Below are 14,747 nucleotides of genomic sequence, written 5' to 3' on the forward strand. Positions count from 1 at the left end.
TCCCAAGTCTTTGTCCCAGACTGAACTGGTGATGAGGACCAAGGAGAGGACAGACAAGCTGGTGTCCTTTTGGCCTGTCACTTGCCGTTTGGGTTGAAGCAGCGCTCAGGCTTGCTGTATATTAGAATCACCTGGGAGCTTTTAAAATGCTGCTGTCTACATTGCTGTGGCTGTGGCAGCTACAGCTCTGATTCGACCCCTAGACTGGAGACCTCCATAGCCATGGGTGCGGCCCTAAAAAGCCAATAAATAAATAAGTAAATAAATAAATGAATAAGTAAAATGCTGCTGTCCAGGTATGGGGTCCAAATTAAATAGTATCTTGTTCATTAAACTACCCAGGTAATTCTGACTTGCAACCCAATTTTGAATGTTAATGCAACTGTCTAGCCTAGGATGACTGCTGGGAGGACACTTGACAGACTCAGTTATCACAGGTTCCCCACAGAGGGCCGTGGTCATGGGCAAGTGCAGGAACAGTCCCTGACCTTGTCTTGTTAAGTCATGCAAGTAGCAGCAGTGTCACTTTCTGCATGACCCCCACGTCAGCCCCAAAGGGAATTAGCCTCTTCAACTGAGATGTTGTTTATGGCAAAGGAGGTTCCCCTTATGTTCCTCTTTCAGCCAAATAGAACATGCAGTTTGCTGATCCATCCTAAAGAAAGATTTTGGGTTGTCAAGAAGGTAGTCATTTTTCTATGAAATTAAGTGTTTTTCTATGTTTATATGTGTGTGTATGTTTCTATATTTAAAGTGTTTTTCTATCATTTTTCTATGATTTAGAGCCTTGTGGGAAGCTCCCACTGTGGCTCAGCTGTTACGAGCCCAACTGGTATCCATGAAGATGCAGGTTCGATCCCTGGCCTCACTGAGTCAGAGATCCAGAACTGCTGTGAGCTGTGGTGTAGATTGCTGACACAAGTTGGACCTGGCATTCCTGTGGCTGTGGTGTAGGCCAGCAGCTGTAGCTCCAATTTGACCCCTAGGCTGGGATCTTCCATATGTTGCAGGTATGGTGGTTAAAAAAAAAAAAAAAAAAAAAAAAAAAAAAGTTTTATGATTAAAAGTGGTGCCCTGGTAGCCTAAACAACAGGCACTTGGGGGAGCTTAGTGGAAATTCAGAATCTCAGGCCCCATCCCAGACCTGCCTCAAACTATAAATCTTTATAGATGGCAAAGAATGTATTAAAATATCTTCACTGTATTAAAATATACACAACAAAGGGACAGACAGTCATAAACTGAAAAATGTTTGAGAGAAACTTGAGCAAAGGGAGAAAACAAATATCTCAAAGAGGAGAAAATTAACAAACTGTTTTGTTTTATGATTACCACCAGGAAGTAGCTAAATTTGGCAAAGATTTCTTTAAATTTAAGGGGAAAAAAAACTGAGGGGGAAACCTAAATCTTAAGAACAAATAATTAAGATTTTTGTAAATCATGTCCTTAGTTCAGTGGGTCTAAAGGATTTACTCTAGGTTACTATCTTCAGATTCAAAATAATACATTTGAATTGAGACATAATTATTGCCTCCTCTTGTTCAAAATTTTACCCTTAGAAGATGCTTGAAAACAAGTATCCCCTCACAATAAAGTCACACAGGTTTAAGGATTATTTTACCACTAGGTGGCAATGTTGATCCAAAAATGCTAGAAATCAATGTAAGCATCCCCTTTTTAAGTATATTTTGTGGTTTTATTTAGTTTTTAAAATTCAGGACCACCAACAGTGTTAGAAATTGCACTACTATGCAATGAAGATCAAGAACTGAAATGTAAACATAGAAAATCATCAGTCAAGAGACAATTGGAGTAGAAAGAAGTAGAGCTTCAACGGCTGAAACAGCACGCCAGCCCAGGAATTCACCCGACGGACCTGCGGGAGAATTCAGTGAATGTGCACAACCTAGGGATTCCTGATCCTGGTAATGCCCACAAGGAGGTCGCTGGCCCTGTAGGACCGAATGCTAAAATATCTCCTTTGCTTGGTACCTTGAGAAGGCTCGAGCGACACACATACCACAAGGTCTGACAGCAGAATTTTTCTGCCTTGCCCTATACCTGATTCCTAGCTATTATCTTTGTGAAATGGAGATTGGCACTTGCCATATTCCTCAACTTGGATTGAGTCACGGGCCACTGCAGCTGCTGACTCTCAAGAGCCCCAGAAAGGAGCTCAGGGTGGAAATCAGGAGTAAGGCACTCTGTGCTCTGGGAAAACTGGCAGAACAGGTCTTCAGGTAGATATTTTCAGGAGAAGAATTTATAAGCCCAGTTCTTGAATCTCCTTATATCTAGAAAAGCATTAAAAATCCTTCATGGTAATGTCTGCTTCTTGTGACTAGCAGCTAATTTCTATAAACTGTGTGTTTGGTTGCATGTACCTCCCCCTTCACCAAAATCACATATATGCTGACATTTCCCTTAGCCTCTCTGGAGCATGTTTCGCAGTTATCTGAAATGCCGCCTCCTGAACTATAGTCCTCATTTTGCCCCAAATGAAATTTAACTCTCAACCTTTAGGTCATGCATATTTTTTAAGTGAGTGTCTGGCCTTTTCTATGGATTTCCAACCTTGCTATTCTCTCAGACTTAGGACTTGGGCCATCCCCTAGGAATCCATGCTGTTGCCCCACAGCCTTAGTGTGATGCTTCCTCCTAACTTGATCCTACCTCAGACAATTCATGTACCCTCCTCTCCAGATGCCACTCCTGCCAAGTCTTGTCTCACCATAAAACTCTACACACAGATGATTTGAGCCAAGGAAATAATTTAGAGGTGTCATCCCATCCATCCCTTTTATCTTTCAAGAGCAATCAAGGGGAGAGGTACAACAATAATAAACCCTTAATACAATTCAAGCAGAAGTGGATTTATTGGGCAGCTCCCAGGGGAGTTAACTCACTGGCTCAGCAGCATTATCAGAAGCCAGGAACCCTCCACTTTCTCTATGCTGCTGTCCCCCGTGTGTTGCTGAAGACGTCCTTGTGGTCCCAAGAAAGCTGTCTCAACTCCAAGCACCGCATCCTCATACACCAAAGTCCAAAGGCTTAGGCCATTTTCCTCTTGTGCATCTTTTACTAAAAATGAGGAAAACATTCACAGAACCCCACCAGCAATTTTGCTTTCACTTTATTAACTAGACGGGGTCACCTGCCCAATCCTCCTTGAGTCTCAGCTGAGGGAATGGAAGTACCTTAACAGGCTTTGACAAATCTAAACCTGAGTCACATGGAGGAGAGACAGGTGCTGGAAACACACCGAGGTACTACCAGGATATAAGGTAGGAAAAATGCATCTCAAGCCAGTGAGCCAGCATGACTTGAGCCATGAAAACAAGCGCTAGGATCTTAATGTGCCTGAGAAGTGGGAGAGGAAGCAACAGGGACATCCAGACAATTCAAAGGACATTCCCTAACATAGCACATCAGTCTCATCATGACCTTCACTCGTCCACTGATGGGCAGCTGATGTTCTCTGCAAGTTTTCACATCAATATCTCAGCACCAGCATAGGTTGCTCAGTTATATGCAGCCTCATTCACCTGTCAAGCTGCTGCAAGCAGCCGTTTCTCGCAGTGAACCTAATGAGAGTGGGAGGTCAAAGGCAGGCTCCTAACAGGTCATCCGTTGATTGATGCTCCAAGAGTGAGCAAGCATTATTGTAAGCTCACTTACAGGATCTACACACCATCATTCTGTAATTCTAAGAGCCCACTTTTTGAGTTGGACTGACAAGTGTCAAGACTGAAGCAAAGCCCTCCTAGAACTTCCTCTAAGCCAGTACTGCTCCCACAAGGACATGGGTCAGAAGCATCAGGAGGGGTGGTTAAAACACAGATTGCTAGCCTCCAGGCCTAGACTTTCTGATGCAGTAGCATTGGGATGGGCCCAAGGATTTGCATTTCTCATCAGCTCCAGGAGATGCTGATGCTGCTGGTCCAGGGAGTTCACTGTGAGGACCCCAGCCCGAGGAAAGTCTGGTGACTCCCAAACTATATTCATGGAGCCTAGAATTGCTACAGCCTTGGCTGTAACCATTAATGTGGTTAAAACTTTCTAAGTCCCAAAGATCTAGCTCACTCACCCAAAGCTGATTTAACTTTCATGTATTTCAAAGGTATTACATTACATCAGATGGACTGTAAACATCGGGTACCCTCCCCTCCATCACACACACACACACACACACACACACACACACACACAAACAAGCAGCCTTTGAATCTCAGGTATTCACTTATTTATAAAAGAAAATATTTACTAAATGCTACTACAGGCCACACACTGTGCTAGGCTTTTCTAGAGGAAATTGAGATACATAGAGGCCCTTTTCCAAAGCCTTTGCATGACATCAGAGAAGACCAAATGTTCACACATGTCATGACATGAGTAATCACAAGGAAAGCTTGCAAGGAAAGCCATAATGGAGGTACAAAGTGAGATGAAATTTTGGAAGGTGAAGCCTTGGTTTTTGGTTTTGGTTTTGGTTTTTTGGTTTTTTGGGGTTGTCTTTTTAGGGCTGCACCAGTGGCATATGTAAGTTCCCAGGCTAGGCCTACACCATGGCCAACGCAGGGTCCAAGCCATGTCTGTGACCTACACCAAAGCTCATGGCAACACCAGATTCTTAACCCACTGAGTAGTACCAGGAATCAAACCCACATCCTCATGGATACTAGTCAGTCTCATTACTACTGAGCCACTATGGGAACTCCGGTGAAGCACTGTTTTTAACTCAGAAAAATAAGAGAAGATTTCAAGAAAGATGTGCTAGCTAAGCTGGCCTTTAAAGAATGGTTAGAATTGGGACATAGAAGATGAGGTAAAGGCTACTTCGAAGGGTAAACATAAGAAAAAGTGTTACATATGTAAGGAAAATAAGCAGTTCTGTATTACTGGAGTGAAGACGCCAAATGATAAACTTGACAGGCAGAGTGTTGGAAAGGCTTCTTAGTGATTCAAAGTTTTAAAGCAGGGAATTGAAACACTAAGGAACATGGAAGTAGTATAGAAAAGCCACGGAGGGAAGAGACATGAAGACATGGAGATTTAGGTGGGAGGTATCTGCTTTTAAGAAATAATCAAGATATAAGAATGAGTCAAGGAGTTCCTGCTGTGGCTCAGCGGTAACAAGCCCAACTAGTAACCAGGAGGATACAGGTTCAATCCCTGGCCTCACTCAGTGGGTTAAGGATCCCACTGAGCTGTGGTGTAGGTCAAAGATGCAGCTCAGATCCTGCACTGCTGTGGCTATGCCATAGGCCAGCAGCTGTAGCTCGAATTCAACCCCTAGCCTGGGAACTTCCATTTGCCACAGATTCAGCCCTAAAAAAAGAGAGAGAGAGAGAGAATGATTCAGAAATTCGACTAAGAATTCCCTTGAGAGAGGTAGAAAGTCATTCAATGCCCAATGCCTATTTTTAGATGAAAATATTACTACAAAAATATCCATAACTAGCCCATAGAAGAAAATAAACCCTAGACTGAAATTTTACTTATAAAAAAAAAGCATTCAATCGGGGCTTCCATAATATAAAAAGACAACAGATCAGTAGTGAAAATCTTCTTGGATTTGAGAGGAAATCATATATTTAATGGATTTTTTAGCAGAAAGTCAAATGAACTAGTTGTGACTTTCTCACAGTGATAGAGTCAACCAGAAAGGTCATTTTGTAAACAGCAGCTTTACATCTATGGGTTTTCAACTAAAATTCCCCAGAGCTTTTACAATATTTCCCCGGGTATCTCTAGTAGAGTATAAAATCAATTTTGGTGACAAGGATTAACCATATTTTTATTTTAATAGTTATATATTTATTTTAACATGTGATGAAAAAATATAACAGCCCACCAAACCCATTAGTTTCACAGATGTGATTTTTTAAACACATGTGATTTTAAAAGATGAGACAGGGAGTTCCCACTGTGGTACAATGGGTTAAGAATCCAACAGCAGTGGGAATGGATTGATGTGGAGGCAGGGGCTTAATCTCCAGTGTGGCACGCTGGGTTAAAAGATATAGCATTGTTGCAGCTGTGGCATAGGTCACAGCTGTGGCTTAGATTCAACCCCTGGCCCAGGAACTGCCACATACCACAGGTGCAGTCATTACAAAAAAAAAAGATTAGAGCAGCACCTGTGGCATATGGAGATTCCCAGGCTAGGGGTCAAATCAGAGCCACAGCTGCCAGCCTACACCACAGCAACACAGGATCTGAGCTGCATCTGCAACTCACGCCACAGTTTGCGGCAAAGCCAGATCCTCGACCCATTGAGCCAGGCCAGGGATCGAACCCGTCACCTCATGGTTCCTAGTCAGATTCTTTTTGGCTGCACCACGACTGGAACTCCTACCTATGAATTTTTTCAAAGCTTAAATTCCTGTCATAAAAGTCAACTTAAATAATAATATAAAAAAAAAAGAAGCCAAATGCGGATAGATGGTACAACATGGTTGAACTTTGAAACATTATGCTAAATGAAAGAAGCCAGTCACAAAAGACCATATTTTGCATAGTTCCATTTATATGACACGTCCTCAGTGGCAAATATATAAATACAGAAAAGTGGAAAACCCCGAGGGCTGAGGGGATGGAAGGAAATGGGGGTGATTTTAAAATCTACAGAGGTTTCTTTTTGAGGTGATAAAAAAATCTCTAAAATTAATTGTAGTGCTGATTGCACAATCCTGTGAATATTCAAAATAGCATTAATTGTACACTTAAACTGGGCGAATTTTATGGTATATGAATTATATCTCAATATGTCTTTTAAAAATAAAGCTGAGGAGTTCCCGTTGTGGCTCAGCAGTAACGACCCTGAGTAGGCTCCATAAGGATGTGGGTTCGATCCCTGGCCTCACTCAGTGGATTAAGGATCTGGCGTTGCCGTGAGCTGTGGTGTAGGTCACAGATGTGGCTCAGATCCTGTGTTGCTGTGGCTGTGGTGTAGGCCTGCAGCTGCAGCTCCAAGTCAGTCCCTAGCCTGGGAACTTCCATCTGCTGTGGGTGTGGCCCTAAAAAGAAAATTAAAAAAATAAATAAATAAATAAATAATAAAATAAAATAAAAATAAAGCTGAGAATATAAATCATTTGTGTATTATAAAAAAGAGCCAATCTAAAGAAAATATTAAGTATATAATTGTATTATAGTTATCAAATACTTCTGTTCCAGACCTCTGTTTTATCAGCTCTTTGACACCAGTAGGAATTTCAAATGGCCCTAAAGCAAGAGTTGGAGGTGGTCATTTTATCTCATGTCAACAGGCCGACCATTGAAAACAGGGTTCCCACTTAAGGGCTTAAATACGGGAAATGGCCTTAAAGTTTTTTTAGTATTTTCTTTCTAAGCCTGCTTTGATGGAGAAAAAAAAAATTGCACACCTAGGTGTGCAGACACGTACTGAAGCCCCCAGAGGTTTTATTCCTCTTGACCAGGATAACAAACAAATCAATCAATATAAAAAACAATAAAAATTTCCATATTTTTTTACAGAAACAAATGCTGCTGCTTGATACCAACAGTCCATGGTGCCCCCCAGTGAATTCCTCAAAATTAAAACCCATTAGTCCTCTCATGACAAGACCCCATATACTTGTCAGCTTGAGGTGGTAGGATAAAATACTGTAGATGGGCAGTATTTATTTTTCCGTCTTAAACAACAGAATATTTCTTTCACAGTTTGGAAGCTGGAAATCTGAAATCAACCTGCCACTGCGGTTGGGTCCTAGTGAGGGATCTCTTCCTCCCTTGTAGAAAGCAGTCTTCTCCCTCTATCTGCAGATCTAATGGCTTTTCCTCAGTTTGCACATGAAGAGAAAGATTGCCCTCTCTTCCTCTTCTTATACAGCTGCCAATCCTATGGATTAGAATCTTTTTTTACCTCATTTGACCATAATTACCTCTTTAAAGACGCTCTTTCCTATATAGTCACATGGGGTTTAAGGCTTTAACATATGACTTTTAAGGGAACATAATTCAGTCCAGAGCATCCTACCTTACAACTTTGCTCTACTTTCTCCAGGACTCTACCTCCCTCTCAACACGAGCACATGTACACACACAATTCTTCACCCCCTGTGCCCGTGAATTCCTTTTCCTGTTTGCCTTCTATCCAGTTTGATAACATGAATGAGATGAAGAGAACTACTGTACCTGGAAATACTGGTCTCCAAATGCTCTCCAAAGAGCTGTAAATCAGCAGGAATTCTAAGCTACTGCAGGTATGAACTCATTGTCAGTTTGCCCCAACCCTTCTATGTCAGGGCCAGCCACAGGGATTCATGGAACACACTGAGATTCTCCACTTCTATCTGGCTTACAAACAAAACACTCAAACCCAGAAAGATAACCTTATTGACAGTGGTCGTCACCCCCAGCCAGTTCTCAGATGCCCCCATAAATGTGTAAATTGAAATCACGTTCCTGATGAAGCAAGATAAATCCACATCTGCCAGTCTTTCGTTGCCTTCATGCTCTGCTCAGGTTTGATGTTACCCTGAGAATTTTGCCCTTTCTCTAAGAGTATCTTAATACATATTCAATTCATTCTCCAGCCTTTTGTCGAAACACAGATATTCTCTGCTTATTTATACTGGCTCAAGTTTTAAAAACTCAATTGTGTCATTTGTGTGGTATGCTGGATTTTAAGTGAGTCAAATAGCTCTGCCTTTTATTTCTATGACCTTGGGAAGCACATCAGGAAAAAAAAGTGGACTACTTTTAGCTCTAAGTTACATAATACCCAACAAATAGTGACTTTAGCAAAAGATAATTATCTTATACAATCCAAGACTACAGAGAGGCCGAGCCTGGCATTCTTTCAACAGGCTTTACTATGTTAGGAGTGGTGCCTAAGATTCTCCTGGCCTCTATTTTGTGGTCCTCAAAATTAAATCTGGCTTTAAATTCTCTTTTAGTCACTCAAAAAAATATTGGTTGAATGCTTCTATATTCCAGGATGTTGCTTCCCCAAGATGCTACTTCTAGGGGAAGTATACACATCGACTCTGCTGGGAAGGCCTTAGCTGACAGCAGAAGAGAGACAACATGAACACATAGACTTTAGTGCAAGGATGCAAGGAGAATTCTAAAGAAGATAACATGTCATGGAAATACAGAGCTAAAATAATCACTTTACTCAGGAAGACCAGAAAACATCTTAAGGAAAGAAGTAATAGTTGAGCTGCGCCTAGAAGTCAAAGAGGGAGCAAGGCTTTACTTTTCGTTCCTTACTTCAGAGATTTCTGTGTTAATAGGAATGAATGTGACATTGTCTGATATTCCCAGATCCATGTCCCACCACCACTGCACTTCACTCCTACCGGCCTTAGATATTTCTTCACAGAAAAACTTAACCCATTCAGCTGAATTATACCAGAAAGTCTGAGAGCTAGAGGAGATGGAAGAACAGGTTTGGACTTGAAGATGTGGGTATGTCAGAAGGAGGCATTAGATTTTGATGGTTTGTTTGTTTGTTTGTTTTAACTAAAATGATGGTTTTTAATGGGAACCAGAGGTATGGTTACAATTACAGACAACAAAACCGTGGGTGATCAGGAGTTGGAAGTTTAAAAAATAACGAGGATAATACTGGGTACAGGAGGAAAAGCTGCTCCAGAATCTCAGGAGCCAGGCTAATTTGGCCTCTCCCTGTGAAGATTTTGATGGTTTTATCTCAAGATCAGGAAGCGGTTAAGGGCTTTGCTGGTCTCTGAAGTATATCACAGTAAGCCTCCTTGTTTTGTCTTGTCAAAGCCCATGACAAAGTTTGACTGAAAGGCAGTCAGGCTATTTGCCTTCATAGAACCAAATAGGTCAAGATGATTAAAATAGCAACAGTGAATACTGTAAACTCAGGAGACCAGAGGGCCTTCTTTAAATGCTCTAGACAATGAACGGACCTGGGATCTCCATATGACCCTGGAGCCAGGGTAAAGAAGACTCTAAATGACAGACTGAAGTCCCCGCTTACCTTACAGAACAAGAATATAGGTTAAATTTGATTTAAACAAATAAGCATAAATTTTTCTTTTATCTTGTATTATGAGGGAAATTAATAGCCCCTTTATTTTACATATAAGAAGATGGTACAATACTCCTTCAATCTCTGAGTGCTCAATTAACACAAACAGGTGAACTAAGACTTGGGACAGACAGATGCCAAGGTTGTCCATCATTCAGGGGAAATCTTCCAAGATATGAGTCCACACAGAACAGATTTCTTTTATTGTTTACATTTATTCACAGAAGGGTCAAGGTTGTTGGCACTTGAATAATAATATGTTGGTCCACACTCTGTACACATTTGGTATGTTAATATGTATGATGATGCCTCTGTCCGTCTTTAAAATTCAAGGAGAGATGTCTCATTCATTGAAGTATAATCAACATATAACATTATTTAGTTTCAGGTATACAAGATAATGTTTCAATATTTGTATATATTGTAAAACAATCACAATAAGTCTAATTTATGCCCATCACCATACATAGTTATAGAATTTTTTCCTTGTAATGAGAATTTTTAAGATCTACTACCCTAGCAAGTGTCAAATATATAATAAAGTATTATTAGCTATAGTTGCCATGCTGTTTATTATATCCTATGACTAATTTATAACTTACCTGCCCGCCCCCACCCTGCAAGCACCAGTCCATTGTTCTCTGTATCTAGGAGTTTGTGTTTTTCTTTCTTTGTTTGTTTAGATTCCAAATGTAAATGAGATTGCATGGTATTTGTGTCTAACTTATTTCATTTAGCATAATGTCCTTGAGGTCCATCCATGTTGCTACAAACTTTCAGTGTCTTTTTACGGCTGAATAACATTCCATTATGTGTGTGTATGGTGTGTGTATGTATGTTAGAATGCATTTTGTTTATGCATTCATCTGTCAATGGACACTTGAGTTGTTTCCTTACTTTGGCTGTTGTAATGCTGCCATGAACATTGGACGGCATGAATCTTTTCAAATTAGTGTTTTCATTTACTTTGGATATGTACCCAAAGTGTAACTGCTGGGTCACATGTTTGTTCTATTTTTAAGTTTTTGAGGAACTTCCATAACCATTTTCCATAGTGACTGCACCAATTTATCTTCCCACCAAGAGTGTATAAAAATTCCCTTTTCTCCCATCCTGGCCAAAACCTGTTTATTGACTTTTTGATAACACATTCTAACAGGAAGGGGGTGACATCTCATTATGTTTTTGCTGTGCATTTCCTGGATTATTACTGATGTTGAGCACCTTTTCACATGTTTGTTGGCCCACCTGTATCTCTTCTTTGGAAAAATGTCTGCTCAGATCCTCACTCATTTTTTAATCAGTCTCTTTGGGGTTTTACTATTGAGTTGTATGGGTTCTTTATATATTTAGAATATTAACCTTTTAACAGATATATGACTTGCAAATATTTTCTCCCATTTGGTAGGTTGCCTTTTCATTTTATTGATGTTTTCCTTTGCTGTGCAGATGTTTCTTGAGGTTGATACATTCCCACTTGTTCATTTTTGTTTTTGCTGCCTTTGCTTTTGGTGTTAAATCCAAAAAAATCACAAGCAAGGTTGATATCAAAGAACTTACTACCTATGTTTTCTTTTAGGTGTTTTATGGTTTTAGGTCATACATTCAAATCTTTAATCCATTTTGAGTTTATTTTTATAAATGGTATAAGATAGTGGTCCAGTTTCATTCTTTTGCATATAGCTCTCTAGTTTTCCCAACACCATTTAGTAAAGAGACTATCTTTCCCCATTGTGTATTCTTGGCTCCCTTGCCAGTTAATTGAACATACATTCATGAGTGATTTCTGAGCTCCCTGCTCTATCCTGTTTTTATGCCAAAAACATATTGTTCTGATTACTATAACTTTGTAATATATTTTGAAATGAGGGAGCATGATGCCTCCAACTTTGTTTCTCAAGATTGCTTTCACTATTCAAGGTCTTTTGTGATTTCATACAAATTTTAGGCTTTTTTTTCTATTTCAGAGAAAAATACCTTCGAATCTGTACATTTCTTTGGTTAGGATGGCCACATTAATTGTTTCAACCCATGAGCATAGAATATCTTTCTATTTATTCGTATCTTCTTCCATTTCTTTCATCAATATCTAATAGTTTTCAGTTTACATATCTTTAACCTCCCTGATTAAATTTATTCTAAGATAGTTTTGAGATTGCTTTCTTAATTTGTCTTTCTAATAGCACATTATTAGTGCATAAAAGTGTATCAAACTTCTGTATATTGATTTTGTATTCTACAACATTACCAAAATTATTTATTAGTTTAACAATTTTTTTTTTTTTGAGGTCGCAACCATGGCATATGGAGGTTCCCAGGCTAGGGGTCAAATCAGAACTACAGCTGCTGGCTTACACCACAGCCATAGAAACACTGGGTCTGAGCCGCATCTGTGACCTACACCACAGCTTATGGCAATGCTGGATCCTTAACCCACTGAATGAGGCCAGGAATTGAACCTGCAACCTCATGATTCCTAGTTGGATTCATTTCTGCTGCGCCATGATGGGAACTCCTAGTTTAACAATTTTTGAGGAATCTTTCGGGTTTTCTATGTATTGAATTATGTTATCTGCAAGTGTGATAGTTTTATTTCTTCCTTTCCAATTTGGATAGCTTTCGTTTTTTTGTTTGTCTCAATGCTGTGGCTGGGCCTTTCAATACTATGTTGAATAAAAGTGGCGGGAGTAGGCATTCTTTTCTTCTTCCTGATCTTAGAGGAAAAGCTTTCAGCCTTTCACCTTTAAATATAATGTTAGTTGTGGGCTTGTCAAATATGGCCTGCATTATGTTGGGGTAGGGTCACTCAAAACCCATTTTTTTTAGTTTTAATCACAAATTGATGTTAAATTGTGTCAGATGCTTTTTCTACATCTATTAAGATGATTGTGACTTTTGTCCTTTGTTTCTGAATGTGGTATATTACATTAATTGATTTCAGATGGTGAAACATACTTGCAACCCTGGAATAAATCCCACTTGGATGTATGATCCATGTACTGTATTATCTAATTCAGTTTCCTAATATTTTATTGAGGATTTTTGCATCTATGTTCATCAGGGATACTGGCCTGTAATTTTTTTTTTTTTTGATGTCCTGTCTGGTTTTGATATCAAGGTAATGCTGGCCTCCTAAAATGAGTTTAAAAATGTTCACTTCTCTCCTATTTTTTGGAAGAGTTTGTGAATGATTAGTATTAATTCTTCTTTGAATATTTGGTAGAATTCCAAACTGAAGCCATCTGGTCCTAAATTTTTGTTTGTTGGGAGGTTTTTGATTATTGATTCAATCACTTTGCTAGTAATATTTTATTGTTTAAATTTTCTATCTCTTCATTATTCCACCTTGTAAAGTTGTACCTTTCTAGGGATCTATCCATTTCTTGTACATAGTTGTGTCTTGTGATCCTTTTCATTTTTGTGTAATGGAGTTGTCTCCTCTTTCACTTCTGATTTTATTTATTTGAGTTCTCTGTCTTTTTTTCTTGGTGAGTCCAGTTAAATTTAGTCAGTTTTATTTATCTTTTCAAAGAACCAGCTCTTGATTTTATTGATCTTTTTATTTTCTTAATCCCTATTTCATTTATTTCTGCTCTGATCTTTGTTATTTAATTCCTTCTAATAATCTTGGGTTTTGTTTGTTCTTCTTTTCTTAGTTCCTTGAGGTGTTAGTTAGGTTGTTTACTTGAGATTTTTCTTATTTCTTGAGGTAGGTATTTATTACTATAACTTCTCTCTTAGAACTGCTTTTGTTGCATCCCATATGTTTTGGTTATGTTGTATTTCCATTTTCATTTGTCTTAAGGCATTTTTTTTTCTCTTCTGATTTCATCATTGTCTCACTGGTTGTTCAGGAGTCTGTTGTTTAATCTCCACATAATTTTCAGTAAATTTTCCATTTTCTTCTTGTAATTGATGTCTAGTTTCATACCACTATAGTTGGAAATGAGGCTTAATATGATTTCAGTCTTCAAGAGATAAGTCTTGATTCAGTTGCTAGGACTGTCATTGTCAGTTTTATCTTGATGAAACAATGATTACACACTTATGCCCTGGATAATTTGGAACAGTGGCCATTCCTAAAAAGAATTATCTTCTTTGAAGAAATATATGTAAGTTAGAATAAATCCCTTCTACATTAAGATCTGTTGATGTGTTTTAAAGTGATCTCTGTCAGTATATGATTCCAAATCTTAACCTAGAATACTCATGTTTCAGAAAACATTCATTTGGCTCCATCAAAGGACATTTTCCCCAGCTCCCGCCCCTGTCTCCCATGAGACTACTGAAAGTTTTTAGAGTTGATAAGAATACCTGTGGGATAGAAAGAATAGCCTATGGAATGTTGTTTAGAAAGTCATTTCTAGAATGACTCTTGGAATGGAGCACCACTGGAAGAGCAGGTATTCATGGCTCAATATATCTGGCTTTCCTCATGCTGTGCGTGCAGACAAGTCTGAGGTGGGTGATCTAAGGCCACTAACACTGCACTGGATAACATTATTTCTCATTAAAGCAGCCACCCTGCTCAAATAGTCCTCAAAAAAGGGAACCATGTTTAGATAAAAAGAAAAGTCCCTTGTTGTGATCTAAAACCACTTCTTTCTTTCTTCTGGGTACAGTGGGGGAAAGCTACAACACACAATGGAAAGGGCATGTCTCTCCCACGAACCACCCCCCCAACTCTGGCCCGCCCCCTTCACTACTGGACTTCTAG

Source organism: Sus scrofa, chromosome 9 (assembly GCF_054392235.1).
Source record: "Sus scrofa isolate SSC_HxYL_T2T_F1_AM1 chromosome 9, Sscrofa_HxYL_maternal_Yorkshire_Landrace_v2.0, whole genome shotgun sequence".
NCBI classification, from domain to species: domain Eukaryota; kingdom Metazoa; phylum Chordata; class Mammalia; order Artiodactyla; family Suidae; genus Sus; species Sus scrofa.